The sequence below is a fragment of the Phallusia mammillata genome, chromosome 3 (assembly GCF_965637545.1).
Source record: "Phallusia mammillata chromosome 3, kaPhaMamm4.hap1.1, whole genome shotgun sequence".
In the NCBI taxonomy this organism is placed as follows: domain Eukaryota; kingdom Metazoa; phylum Chordata; class Ascidiacea; order Phlebobranchia; family Ascidiidae; genus Phallusia; species Phallusia mammillata.
In genome coordinates, this window is record NC_137254.1 from 16050018 (window position 1) to 16063779 (window position 13762).

The window sequence follows — 13762 nt, forward strand, 5'->3', positions numbered from 1 at the left end:
CTATACCTTCTAGCACTTAAATTTTAAATGTATAGTTATTTTCCGGTCAAAACATGTGTTAATATGACGTCACAATAGCAATTAATTTAAATTACTTTGATACAATTCATACATAAAGGCATTTGTGTCAGATAAATAATTAATAACATTTATATCTTCCGTCAAACAGTTGTGGTATTTGTACAACCTTTAACAAAAAGTTAACCGTTCGCCCAACTTCGCTTCGCTACGCTACGCTACGTCCGGTGTGAACACCCCCTTCGCTCAACTTCGCTTCGCTACGCTACGCTACGTCCGGTGTGAACGGGCCTTAATAAAGCATAACAAAAGACCAATAATGATGACAGATATTGTTGAAACATGGGATAACGTTTAAAACATTTGCTAAAGCCTAATGTTTAAAAATCCTCTGAAACTGCTTAAAACACTATTTCCCTTCGCGGACCCTCTGAAACTGCTGTACGGACCCCAGTTTAGGAACCGCTGTTATAAAGGGATTAGCTCAGCTACTTTCGTAGGCATATCAGTGCACCTTGTTGCAAAGCCTAAAACCACTGTTTTCATGCTTAATATTTTAGTGTTGTATTGTAAAAGTGCTTAACTATTTGATGTCATCCAATGACTACATAGCACAGAAAACCAGTAAGAGAATAATATTGTGATACAAACTCTCCTCTAGTAGGGAATTCCCCCCGCTTGGGAACCACTCTGTTAGATGCTTTCAGATGCGAATTATTATTTGGCACAATTAGGAACTTATTGAAGAACTCTAATAAACTTTACCATAACAGAAACATCGCTTTATTTTCGTGACATAACACTTAATACGCGTTTCATTAACGTAGCGCAGCGATTTCCGTCTTGCTGATTGTAATTGTGTAGCTGTGTTTTTCGATTACTAAGCATTATGAACTTCAATTCATTAACAGCTGTAGTTGATTGAAATCACAGCACATTAAGTTTCGCAAAATATTTTGTCGAAGTATTTTGAAGAAGTTCCTCGACGTTTCCTGTTCATTTACTGCCAGAGCTAAACGAGCAACGGCAATGAGAGAAAGACTCAAAACATTTGGATTGTTCTTCGTGGTGGGTTCGAAGGCAAGTATTGAGTTCTGAATTTTCATTTACAGAATAAGCGAACAGGAAGAAAGAAAAATAATACTAACTTTGCTAATTTTGCTGTTTGTGCTTCAGAAAATGTAAGTAATTCCAAACTGTGCAAATAGAGGTTTTATTAGAGTCCGTGTAAAATGCCTTCAAATTAGTTTGCTTGCGTTTGGGAAATCGTTCAAATATACAAAAAAACTGCTGTCTGTTTTCTTTTAGATAAATGTGTATGATTTGTCATCATTATTTAAATCAGTCAACAGGTGGGCAATTGAAATGGTGATGCTGACATTTTCTTGCACTTACTTGAGTTAACTACGTAACTGTGTTTTGTAGACCGAAGGATGGTAACTTGAAGGATTTGGATGGGACGACACATGGATTTACACTTTTTTTTTTTGAATTTTGTTGTTAGATACAATAGTTGTGTCTAATATTCATCAATAAACATTTCTGTGACGACTGCATTGTAAACTGATAAGGCCACAAACCGTTATCTGCTGAAATAAAAATCTATGTTAGTTGATCGCTTGCCAAATTTAGCTAATTTTATCCGAAGCTGTCCTAACTTAAGGTGGTAATTAAACACAAATAGCTTCTTAGACACTTTCTCTTGCAGCCACGCCTGACTCGATGACGACTTGTGAAAGGCGTTTACAGTGTAAACTATGATGTTCATTGTAAATTGTTTGGTGAGTCTGATTTTTGCATCGCCCCACAGAGTGTCTCTTAATTCTTTGTATTCTTGAAGAAACGTTTAAAGGCGAACGATTAAATCAGCTTCCACATCCCCAAAGGGAGAAAAATAGACTACCAGATGACTAAAAATAGTCTAATAATAGGTCATTATTACAGTCAAATAGACATAAAAACGATTTTGCTTTTGCAGCGTCACAAAACACCTTTATTTTTGAGAATAGGTTAGGTTAACGAAGTCTGTAAAATCTTTGTTTAGCGATTTGCAACTTCGGTCCTAATTGCGAACAGAAATGAAAAAAACAAACTGGTAATCAAGGCTGTTACATTATTCCTTGTAAAGATGCCTGGAATTTAAACTACCAACCTCACTAAAACAGGGTAATTTGTAGTTCTTGAGTACCTGTGTTTAATATATTTCCACTGTGATCTTGGCATTGGTTGAAAGTATTTTTTTTCATTTTCGAGTGCTGTTGGCACTTGACCACTTCATATGGTGTCCATAATTATGCTTGATCTTAGTAAATATGTGTAATGAACATTGCACAAGAGGAATCAACTCGTCACATAACCATTCCTAAATCCTGGACGGTTGCACGTACAACTTTACAAGATATGCCTGGAAAATGACTCGCTTGCAAACTACGCGACCGGACAGTGCTGGATTAAGGGTCTGCTGGCCTGTACGCACATTTTATAAGAGGCTCGAAAATCAGGGTTGCCAACTAAAAAATTAGAATTATCAGTGTTGCCAAATCGCCAAAACGGCCTGGATTTTTGACTGGCCTGTAGGTACGTGCCTACTTTGCCTAATGGTTAATCCGACACTGCGACCGAATATTATTGCTGGAACATAGACCTGTTACTAAGGTGAAACGTATATGTCTAATAAAACGGTGGACGACTTCAGACTTGTCAAAGTTTTCAGTCTGTTCAATGACTTGCATTTCAAAGCCCCAAAACACTGGGCGCAATACTATCAAAAAAGCGCGTACTGAATATGTCGAGTCAACAGGCGGTCGGATATTCACGACCATGCAGCAGATGCGCATTGTGTGGTTGTAGATAGGGGTTAAAATCAATGGTTCCTTCCGCTTTTCCCTTCCAACCTCTCTATTCCCCTAATGTAACAGCAGGCATGCAAAAATTATGGTATATACGTGGCCACCTGCACCACATGCAAAGAACATTACGTGAGGCAAACGAAAAACCGTTTTAGCACCAGATTGAACGCACACAGATCAACGTGGTGGACAGGGGATTTACCGGCACCATTCCATGTTATTGAAGACATAGCTACGTTTTACTGCTGTAGCTCCAAAAAAATCTTTCTTTTGGGCACCTCATCCATATGTTGGCACTTAAAGATTCTTTCTGATTTTGGGTGAGGCCACTCACACATCTTTTTAATCATCAGACTCATCAGACAGCCTTGCCAGCATGTGTGCTAAAAATGACTCTGGTAGCTTCTTTCTTTCCTTGCCAACTTTTTGATTGCTTGCAGCAGGGTAATTTATTTGCTTCTTGTAAAAACACCAATCCACGTTTGGGTAGTATTTGTGCTGCTCTTGCGCATCTTTGTTTGCAACACTCTGGTGCGGGGAAAGTATATTGAGCTAAATACATTATCAATATCATCTGGATTTTTTGATTTTGTTGTGAATTTATAACGTGGTTTGAGTAGCAGCTGTTGAGTTGGTAAATTTTAGCCGCATTCAATTATTCACTTCCCCCTTTGACACATCGAGACTTTTTCACTAAATTCGTAAACCCATTCTTTAGGTAATGTGATTGACACACTCCAGTTTCTCAACCATACACTTGCACTTCATTCAATGCGTGCAAGTTTTGTTGTCCCCATCGTGTAGTATGAAAGTATAACGCATCTGTCTCCATGCTTTTACTTGGACCTTCATCGTTACAAAAACACTTGCCCGACTTTTTACATATTTCACATGTCTTGCTCATTTACATGAACAACAGCATCTAAAACTTCACCAGTATCGACAGACATCACAACCATGTGATGATTTGAAAGCTCCGTGGTGCCATGATCTAAAACATATTCTGCAATATCCTTAATTGCATTCGATGCATTCTTGTTGGCTGTCTCGGGTTCCTCTAAAATTCGCAAACTACGGAATCTAACCAAAATGTCAGAATGGTATACGACGCAATCTAAAAAACCGAAATATTAGAAGCCAAATTGTTATTTAATTTAGGGAAACAAATGCACGTTGAAACTCTCTATAAAATCAAATAACTTTTTTTGTTTTTTCCTTGTACCCACAGTATTATTTTGGATATAAAATGGCTCCAAACGCTTTATCTTGTAACAATGGGTAAGACACCCTGTGTTTTATCTGGACTTTGGACAGCTCTCTTTCCTATTTTCCCTTGTATGCGGCTTTTTCAAGTGCGCATTAAGCACAACCACCAAACATCGTAAAATTTAAGCTGTAAAGCGCACAACCCCTCCATAAATAACTGTCCCCATACATTATTCTTTACAATAATTGCCGACAAGGCTATGCAAATTACTCTCCTACATCGGTACAGTTTAAAAGCACCTACGCTCAAGCCACCCACCCATACGCAATTCATGCAAAACAAATTCCTGACCAAGAAATCTCAACTGCTTAATGTCAGATTTTTGTGTGAAATCAACGTTTCAACCACGCTGTATTTTGTTGTCCTTTTTTGTTGCTTGGCAGTTTTTGAAACACTTGGGCGCCAAAATAGCACAAAATGTTTTCCACTGTTTTTTCTGTATTATTTACATTTGCTTATTAATTGTTGAATCCAAAACAACTTTGTTAAAAAAAAACATTCACCTATATAGCTAATACAACTTCAGATCACATGATACACATATCACTAATATGTACCTTAACAACTGCTTCAAAAATACAGTCCCTCTTTTATCATGTCAAAAACAGTCTTGAACCTAATTTAAAACGATGAAAGAAAAAAATGCTAATTACATGAACATTTTGGTTGTAGAATTGTACTAAAACTGATTGGCAGCCATGATGTAATGAATGAATTGCTTTCAGTGTGACGAATGCCAAAAATGGGTGGATTTAGCTGTATCCAGTTTCGTTGAATCTCAATATTTACTGCAATAAATGTTCGTTTGATAAAACTGGATTTAATTATAAAAAGAAATAAACAGATTGTTAAAAGCAATAAATTTTAAGTCACTTTAAAAATGTGCGACGCCAAACTAAATTCCCATATCTATATTTTCGACAAAGCATGAAACAACAGCGCCATTTGCGGTTGAAAACGCAACACCAATGTTACAACGCCAACATGTGCGCTCTGTTATCTGTTATAGTAACTTAATGCACTGGTTTGAAACCTACAAGATGCAAACTTTTATAGCGCCCAGGTCACCTGTTGTTATGCCAGCGTAGTTGTAAAAACATACGCCCGAGAAGGTTAACTAAGTTCTAAACCGTAATTATTCTTTAAATTGCTTTACAGAAACGTCAAATGTAAAATGGCTGGAAGCCGTTTAAAACGTGGATCTCGTTAACACGTAAAAAGCGATATACAACGATAGCATTAAGCAAGTATATGACCAGTGCGGTGGTTAGAAAAACAAGTTTAAACAGGTTTAATAGCTGGTCAAGCTTTCGTGTAGAAAAAAGGCGAGGTTTGACCGGGGAAATATACGTCACGATAAATGCAAGTAAATGTTTTGAATTAACAGTCCGAAGTCCGATGTGTTTTAAACGAAAATCCGTGGCCTGATACAGCAGCTTCTACCAGAACTTTGTCCACAAGTTTTCGACCAATATGCACCACCTATCGAAGCCATGACAAAAGAAAACTGCTTCTATACGACTAACTAAATTCAAAAAATAGTGACGCCTTCACATTGAAAGCTACAAGAGTTGGTGCATATGCTGATTTCATACATTTATATGCCGCAAGTTCAGCATTACATGTGGCCTTTGATTCTTTTATGCAACTACTGGGCCACTAGATATTTGGAGTTCAACATACACTCGCAAAGTAGGGAGTTGTTCAAAAACTTGGAGAGATCTTTGGGTACAATAATGAGGACCAGGACAAGTTGTGTTGAGCAGCTATTTAAACCCAATAATTTTGTGTTCCTGAAAGAAATTCAAGTCAATATTTTACCTGTAGTGAAAATTCAATCTGACTCTAAAGCTGATGTTGATATCAAAACAAATAATACTAAACCATAATCATTTGATGTAGATGGAGAATAAAAAAAAGTAAAGTCTGGGAGCAGTAAACCACATTTGTTAGTATATATAAAAAGGGCAGATAAAAGTCAAGCAAAATCGATATCAGTAAACAACAATCCGATAGCAGTGAACAGCAATTATTCCACATACATCGACAAACCGATAACTTTGAGGAACTATCTCCCAATTAAAACCAAACAAAAGATTTTATGACTGCTAGGGCAAAGATAGTTTTGCTGGAAACTCTGGCAAAGATAGTTTTGCTGGAAACTCTCAAACGTTTTCCAAAGAAACAAATGAAAAAAAAAAAGAACATGTATACTGTGTTGTAGACAACAAAATAAATTTGAAGAGAAACAAAATGGACAAATGTCACAATATATAGATGACTGTGGGGCAGGTTCACTGTCTCATGTTATTTTTTGTAAAAAAACATGAAACTTGTATACAAAAAAACATTGTTTGTAACAAAATTTGAGAATAAAAAAAAAAGTATGTGAACAAATCGAGCCACAACCTTTATGGGAAGACTTAATTCATCTTGCAAAAATTGTAAAAGACCCATCTCCTTCCAAATAGGCGTACATACAAGTAATGAAAATAGCCAATGAAAAATAATGCAACACTTCAGAAACAGCCACAAAACCTCTAGAAACTGTACAACATTAAGTATGTTTCTGAAAAACGTAAAACCGGAATTAGCTCTTTTTCAACATTCCATATTGCTGATGAGTACTTGCAAGTTTTAAACAGGAGCGATTTTGTTTTCTTGAGACTAAAAACTGACAAACCAAATTAAAATTTTCATGGAATTACCAACCTTTTGAGTTTGGGTTAAAGTTGCAAATCAAATTCTTGCAAGGTTTTCGCATTTCACCTCTGCAAAAAAAAGTAACTATACTTTTGTTCTTAATTAATTTACAAAAAAACCTACGAGGCTTGTTTAGCATTGCATCGAGTCATATGTTGTGAATTTGAGTCCTTCATCCTGTTTGCTTGCAAAAATTATTTAATTATAGGTGATAAATTTTGACCGGGAGTATCGATCCCCTCAAAGAGTTCACAACATTTGGATCCAACACCATGTGAACACAGTTGTGATACCTTTCTGATAAGCTGGACCAATCAACATCATCATATTTGTTATACACAGCAACATGTGCTTGCATGGCAAGAAGTGTCGAGTAAAATCTGTGTAGGTGCATTTGGGAAATTTATAGTTTGATGCAAATTGTTACCAGAATGTTTTTTTCACTTTACATCCCCTCAAAACAGAAAAAGTTGTTCAGAAAAAATGATTTATCTCAATGACAGCAGATTGAATGTTCCAAACCGACCGATGGGCGATGTTTCTATCGTGGAGAAACCTCAACCCACTTAGGATATTTCGAAAATAATATCAGGCATTTTCGTCGGCAAAATACAGTGATGTCATGTTTTATTGCAATGAAGTCTAGGTACAAACTTTGGGATTGCCCTTAGCCGCATAGTCCCATATCAAAAATACCCCCCAGAACGAAACGAATAGATCCAGAAACATAGGCGGAGGCATTGTGATATTAGCGACAATCAGCCAAATTGGAGCCGTTTTCACAAATACATACGATGTTTGGACTTCCAAATGTATGCATAAAGCATGTGTTGAAATTGTGCATAAAGCATGTGTTGAAATTTCCAGTTTTGCAACATACATATTGCTCTCTGCTACAAGCATAAATGTACATGTTTTCAAGTGAGTTTCGTGTAGTTTGCGAATGTGACTACATTGCCTGACTTAATCGCTTGTCAATTGCTGAGCATGTAAAAGCCTTTTGATTGTTGGTTTAAACACCTGGACATTTTGATGTTGCGATCTCATCATCATTTCCTTTGCCTATAAAAATTCATCAGTTGAGGAGTCTCTGAAATGTTTTGTGCTCAAGCTCAACTAGCTCAACTGTTCACAATAATCAAAACCAAGTAAATTTTTGGCAGGGGAGAAGTAAAAGGAAATAAAAAACAATATTAAACAAAAAACATGTTACAGCCAACGGCCAAAAGTTCTCCATTCTGAGAAAGTATGTATTGTTGTGTGCAAACAGAAATCCGCATATTTTCACCAGAAAAAAAATACATGTCTAATAATAAGATGACTTGTGTTCTTGTTTTGCGAAAATTATCTTTGCAGAAAAAACAATACGCATTTATGTGGCAAATTTACATCTTGCATGGCATGATGTGAGACTTTCGTTCGGATTGAATATGTGATGCGGAAAATAGAAATTGAAATGTCAATCATATATTTGCTATTAAAATTTCTGGGAATTTTATTACTTTCTTCCAAAAAGTCAAATCCAGCGCGGGCTCTTTGACTTTGTAGTAAAGTTTAGTTTGACAAAAAATACTGACAAAAAGCCGGCAACTGCCTCGCTATCATGTCGAGTTGCACCCGATCCGTCTGGAAGTCCCCGATTAAAATCGGCTGTGTTACGCAGAATAATGCGTTTCTTATCGGGCGGGATTAGAATCTTTAGAACCTGTGTTATAACACAGCCCGATTGCGGACGGTTTTATCGGTAATGGCAGTGGAGCATTAAATTTGTTTTTTATTGGCAAATATTATTTTTTCTGTGATAATAATCGCAGGTAAATTGGGTTTTATATCAAAATGGCAGTTAATTGTAAAACAGCAAGACAAAAACAAATGCATTCTAAGCTGTGAAATGAATATGTTAAACACTAAAATGAGCCAAGAATCAAGATTGAAGTACCTGATTGGCATCAAGGTTCTGGCAATGAAGCAATGCAAAGAGACCTTTCAGTGAGAAGAATTTCAAGTTATTACCTTTGTATGAAGCAAAGTGAGGACCAGCACACTGTCATATGAGGGCTTGTAGATTGGATTTGAATTGAAATGATTTACAGTAAGTGGCTGCCTTGTTACTGCCTTTCTAAACTCAACTCTTTCTGTATTTCTGGCTGATGTTATTTTGAATTTTAGCACAGTTAAAAACCCCAATATTGAATATTAACTCTGTTTTATAACACTTAGACTGCTTATTGGTGACTAAACTCAAGCCTCTTTTGTTTAACCCATAATTGTCAAGTCAAATGAGCATACACTTAATCTTTATTTTTTTATTGCAGTTCACCATCCGGGAAAAATGCTTAAAGCTTGAAAAAATCAACAGAAACATTCCATATCAAAAAAATTGAAGAAACTCTTTCATTGCGGAAGAATTTTGTCGACAAAAACAGCTCTCTCTTAAAGTGTCAGCAAAATCATTGATGTATACGACCTGTTACTTGCCTCACAGGAGAAAATTGTGTGTCGAGATATGCACCACATACTTTAGTTTTACATGAATCAAATCGGAATATGTGTTATTTCTTTTCCACTGTTCTACCTGCCTGCAAGTTTATTTATTAGTTCTTATGCCCAAATTAAGAATTTGTATTCAAACATTTGTAGGCGTTGATATTATTTTACCTCCATGGTGATTATGGTCTCATGTAAATTCTGAGAATGTTTTGCACTCTGATGTAGAATCGGACAGTGAAGTGATTCATCAGACATAAATTGAGAACCTCTAGTTTTGACCAGTAGTCTGCATGATAGCATGTTGTAACAATTGGGTGGTTCAACCTCATCTTTCACATGATATCCGGTTTAATTTTCTTGATAATTCAGCAAATCATTACATTTTCAGCTGTACAATATTGTTTCACCTTTTTGTTTTATTTTAGTCTGTTTACTTAAAGATCCTTGTTTAGTATGTACTATGTACTTGTAAATGCAGGTTTTAACTGACCAATCAACCAATTGCTGTGAATGTAATTATTTATTCTCTTCCCATTTATTTCTGCTTCATATAACTATGGGACTCAACTTGAAAATGTTGAAGTGTGGAAATTGGGTTCATAAGGTGCTTTTTCCATCAATAAAGTGTTGTCCTCACTGTGCATTTGGTGTTTCATCATTTTCATTAGTACAGGCTTTAACGTGTTTGAGACCACTAACGGCTTGAGGTATATGTAAACGGTTTTTACACGCCAACTCTAAACAACATTCAGTAAACGCTTGCAAAATATCGTTTAAATCTGATCATAACCTCGTAAATGAGAGACGTGCATCATAAGCGAATGCAGGGCGTGACCGCTTTAAATATGATTATCTATTCTCGCTATAACTTTCTCTGTTAAATGTTCATTTAAATACGATCATGCTCCCCTGCAAACCCTGGTTTGGAATGAACTTAAAGTGTGGCATCTTACCCAAGGTAAAAAAGACGTACATCTGCCATTTATTGGTTGATATTTCTATTTGTTGCTTTGAAAATATTGCTTGTTTGAATGTTAAGTGCAGCAAGACCACCCACGCACAGGAATTAAGATCAACTTACCTCACAACCACCCACTTGTAAGCGGAGTAGTTTTTGCATAAGTTTTCCCTCGTTACCGTGCTGGATTAGATTATTTGCTTCTTCTGATACCTTTTCAACAAGCACATTGTTGTTGTTTTTTATTGGCGGGTGGGTGTCTGTCTATAGTTGGGGCTGGACTGTCTAAGCTTCATTGTAACTGCTATCTACCATACTCTCAACGTGCATAAGCAGAAATGCATCGGATACGAAACCTGATGCATTGGTGTAAATAGGGAAGTGTATGTAAAACGTAGTGCACCAGAACAAAACGCGGGCAGCAGTTTAGGTACTTTCAGTTTGAAAACATAAGCGATAATGATGTAAAGTCAAGCCGGCGACAAGCGCTAACAGTTTTGGAAGATTAAGTGGCGAAGTGGACTAAAAAGCCATAAGAAGACACCATAACATGAAATGGGTTAAAAATATTTTAGCAGTGAAAGATGATAATTCCTTGCCACGTTTCTTGCGCTTTATGTTTTTTAGAACGCCCAGCCAATCAAGCTTACTTGTAGCCTACTGTGACAAAAAATCTAGTAGGGCACAAAAGACGAAATATAACATACAGGACATGGTGTTAAGAGCATTTTTACCGTCGTATTAAAATGATAAATAATTATTCGCAAATGGATGTGAACGACTTTAATCCGGGCTTGGACACCGAAGATTTAGAATCGCATACTAGCTGCTCTTTCGTAAGATCGCTCACGACGGCATTTACTGTCCAAAAATATTGCTAAAAGAACACTTTTTAAACCCTCGAATATCGTAGAAGAATTGGGTGCTTCCACCGAATGAGACCAACAAACATTTTTGGACAGAAAAGGTAAGTGAATTCAAATTCGCACGTAACTACAGCAGGCCAGTGCTTTGTTTCACCAGCCACTCCGAGAGAACATAACTTCTCTGGGTCTTGTTTCTCCTCTGAAAAATAAAACAAAAAAAAACACTACAGAAAAGGACTGGTTCAGAAATTTTAGGTACAAACTGTGTTGACCGTATTTCTAATTGTGAGTTCTCAACAAAATGCATACAAAAACCTATGGTGGGGTTTGTGGTTCCTAGGATGATTGCGTTTCTGGAATAAAAATAAATATTCTACACCAGAAACATCACTCTCACAGTGTGAGGTCTCTTCAAACACTACGTTGTAGTTTGAAGTCGTACTGAATAAATAAAATCACCAGCAGCAAGGAAGGTTTAGAACTAAATCCACAGTTTATCGTGGAATTACCAATCTTTTACAAAACAAGTTGGAGTGACAGATAGTTTGTAACAGTGTACACTTTTTGGGGATGCATTAGAAGTTATCGAAAGCTAAGTGAGATCTAGACATATACTCTCACCCTCTGGGCTCCATTTGCGTTTCCCAAAACTGCATCACAGGGTACAACGCCCACTGCGACGCGGTTGGGGCTTCTGCGCCTGTTTTTTCACACCCCTTTTTTTCTCCCTAGTGAACTTGTCACGAAGGGACTTCCACCTTTTTTCATTTCTTTACCTGTTTCAAATTCATGTTAGTGCCAATATATTAAAGTTTAAAATGAAATATACTATGGCTATATTCACTATAGCTATACTAAAATACTATAAATATGTTACCATACAATACAACCAAGGCATGGAAACCTTTATTTGACTGGGAAAGTCTCTCCCTTCGCGAGAAGCCATACCAATCTTTCTGAGAGATTTTGCCTATGTTGGTGAAGCATAACGCGTTGTATGTACCGTTTACTTTTTGAATAAAGTAACTTATCTGTGAGAGATAAACGTTTTAAAAAATGGACCATTCGGTAAAAAAGGTTAGTATTGTATTAAAGTAAGTTATATTAGACACATTTGAAACTACATAGTTTGCTTGTGTGAACTGTCAAAAAAGTTATCTTAACTTGTTGTTTTTCAACTGTGCACTATGGGGGTATTTGATGCATTTTGTTCATAACTCCACAAGAATAACTAGTTTTTGCAGTAAGTATTTTAAATATTTTATAATAAATTATGTACTAACACACATTGTAAAGCAAGGCTTACACAGAGATAAGAAACAACATTAATACACTCATCTACCATGTGTTTTTGTTTTCAAGACTTTTTGAAATCCTTAGTTTTTTGTAATTTTTTTCGAATGACCTTTTCTTTTATTCTGCTTTTTTGTTTGCTCCGATATTCTCTGATACATCTGTGAGAGTTGAAATATGCTCTCATTTGTACATATCTATATATTGCAATACTTGCCAATTTTTCATTTTCATAAGAAAAAATCTCATTAGCCTTTACAGATTCAACAAATTTTTTATATCTATATATTTTAATAAGTGAATTCTTCAGTCTTTCTGCACTACATCGATGCATTCCTTTTAATGACTGAACTGATTTTTTAAATGTAACAATTTAAACATCTTTTTGTTTTTCACAGCAATATTTCAGTTGTGGCATGAACCTATTTCAGAATATTAGTTAAATGTTTAAATATTTGTTTATTACAGAAGGAAATGATAAAAATATTTTGTTTTGTAGATGACCTTTTTGTAGAGCTTCTGGAAATTGACCAAACATTTGTTTGTGCTTGATAACTGAAACCCACACTGAAGGTTTAGAAACTTTTTTTATATCCGGGACACAAGCAATTGTTTCAAGGGATTTTAAAAGACTTTGAATATTGGTGACATTTGGACCTGTAAGTGTATTTAAATAAAAATCATGGTTGTTTGGAAGAGGAATGCCTTCAATAAAACAAAGAAACTGGAGATTTTCATTGACAACAATTTGATACTGGGGACTTCCATAAAAACAGTTGTTTGACAGGTTCCACTTCAGAAAGAACAGTACAGATTGATCATTCATTATGACTCTAAATTCTCAAGTGATTCATAGGTGACTTTTTGGGGGGTCACTCATGTTTTTTAATTATTCTGCTGGAAGAAAATGATTTCGTGAAGCATTTCTGTGGTGAGTTTTGGGATGGTGGTCTACTAAACTTAATCCATTTTCGTTTTGTTGTTAATTGTATGTCATATTTATTAAAATGTGAACTACACATAAATGCTTTGTTCACATTTTTTGTTTTTGATGAGTTGCAATTACAGCCTGGTATTGAGCAGTACTTGCCTCTATTTTTACTCCTTTTGATTTCCAGTTGTAAAACTTTACTCATTTTGATTTCCAGTCGTTTTTTCACAATCTGATGATTTTTATTATTGTTTGTTAAGTAAGTGCTTTGAAATGTTTATGTGGTTCATTGTTATAGATAATAAAGACAATCTGATTGTTTCATAATGGATAATATTTTTTAGGTTGGTTAACAACAAACCACTTTACATTGTGCACTGCAAGAAA

The 13762-nt window shown here is 35.8% G+C and overlaps 1 long non-coding RNA gene across 1 annotated transcript; it reads left to right on the forward strand.

Moving 5' to 3' along the window:
* Positions 1-8299: 8299 nt before the first annotated feature.
* On the forward strand, positions 8300-9968 carry LOC145219095 (uncharacterized). The gene is made up of 2 exons (XR_013857853.1): positions 8300-8929; positions 9153-9968. It is a non-coding gene; the product is annotated as an uncharacterized LOC145219095 (long non-coding RNA).
* Positions 9969-13762: the final 3794 nt, after the last annotated feature.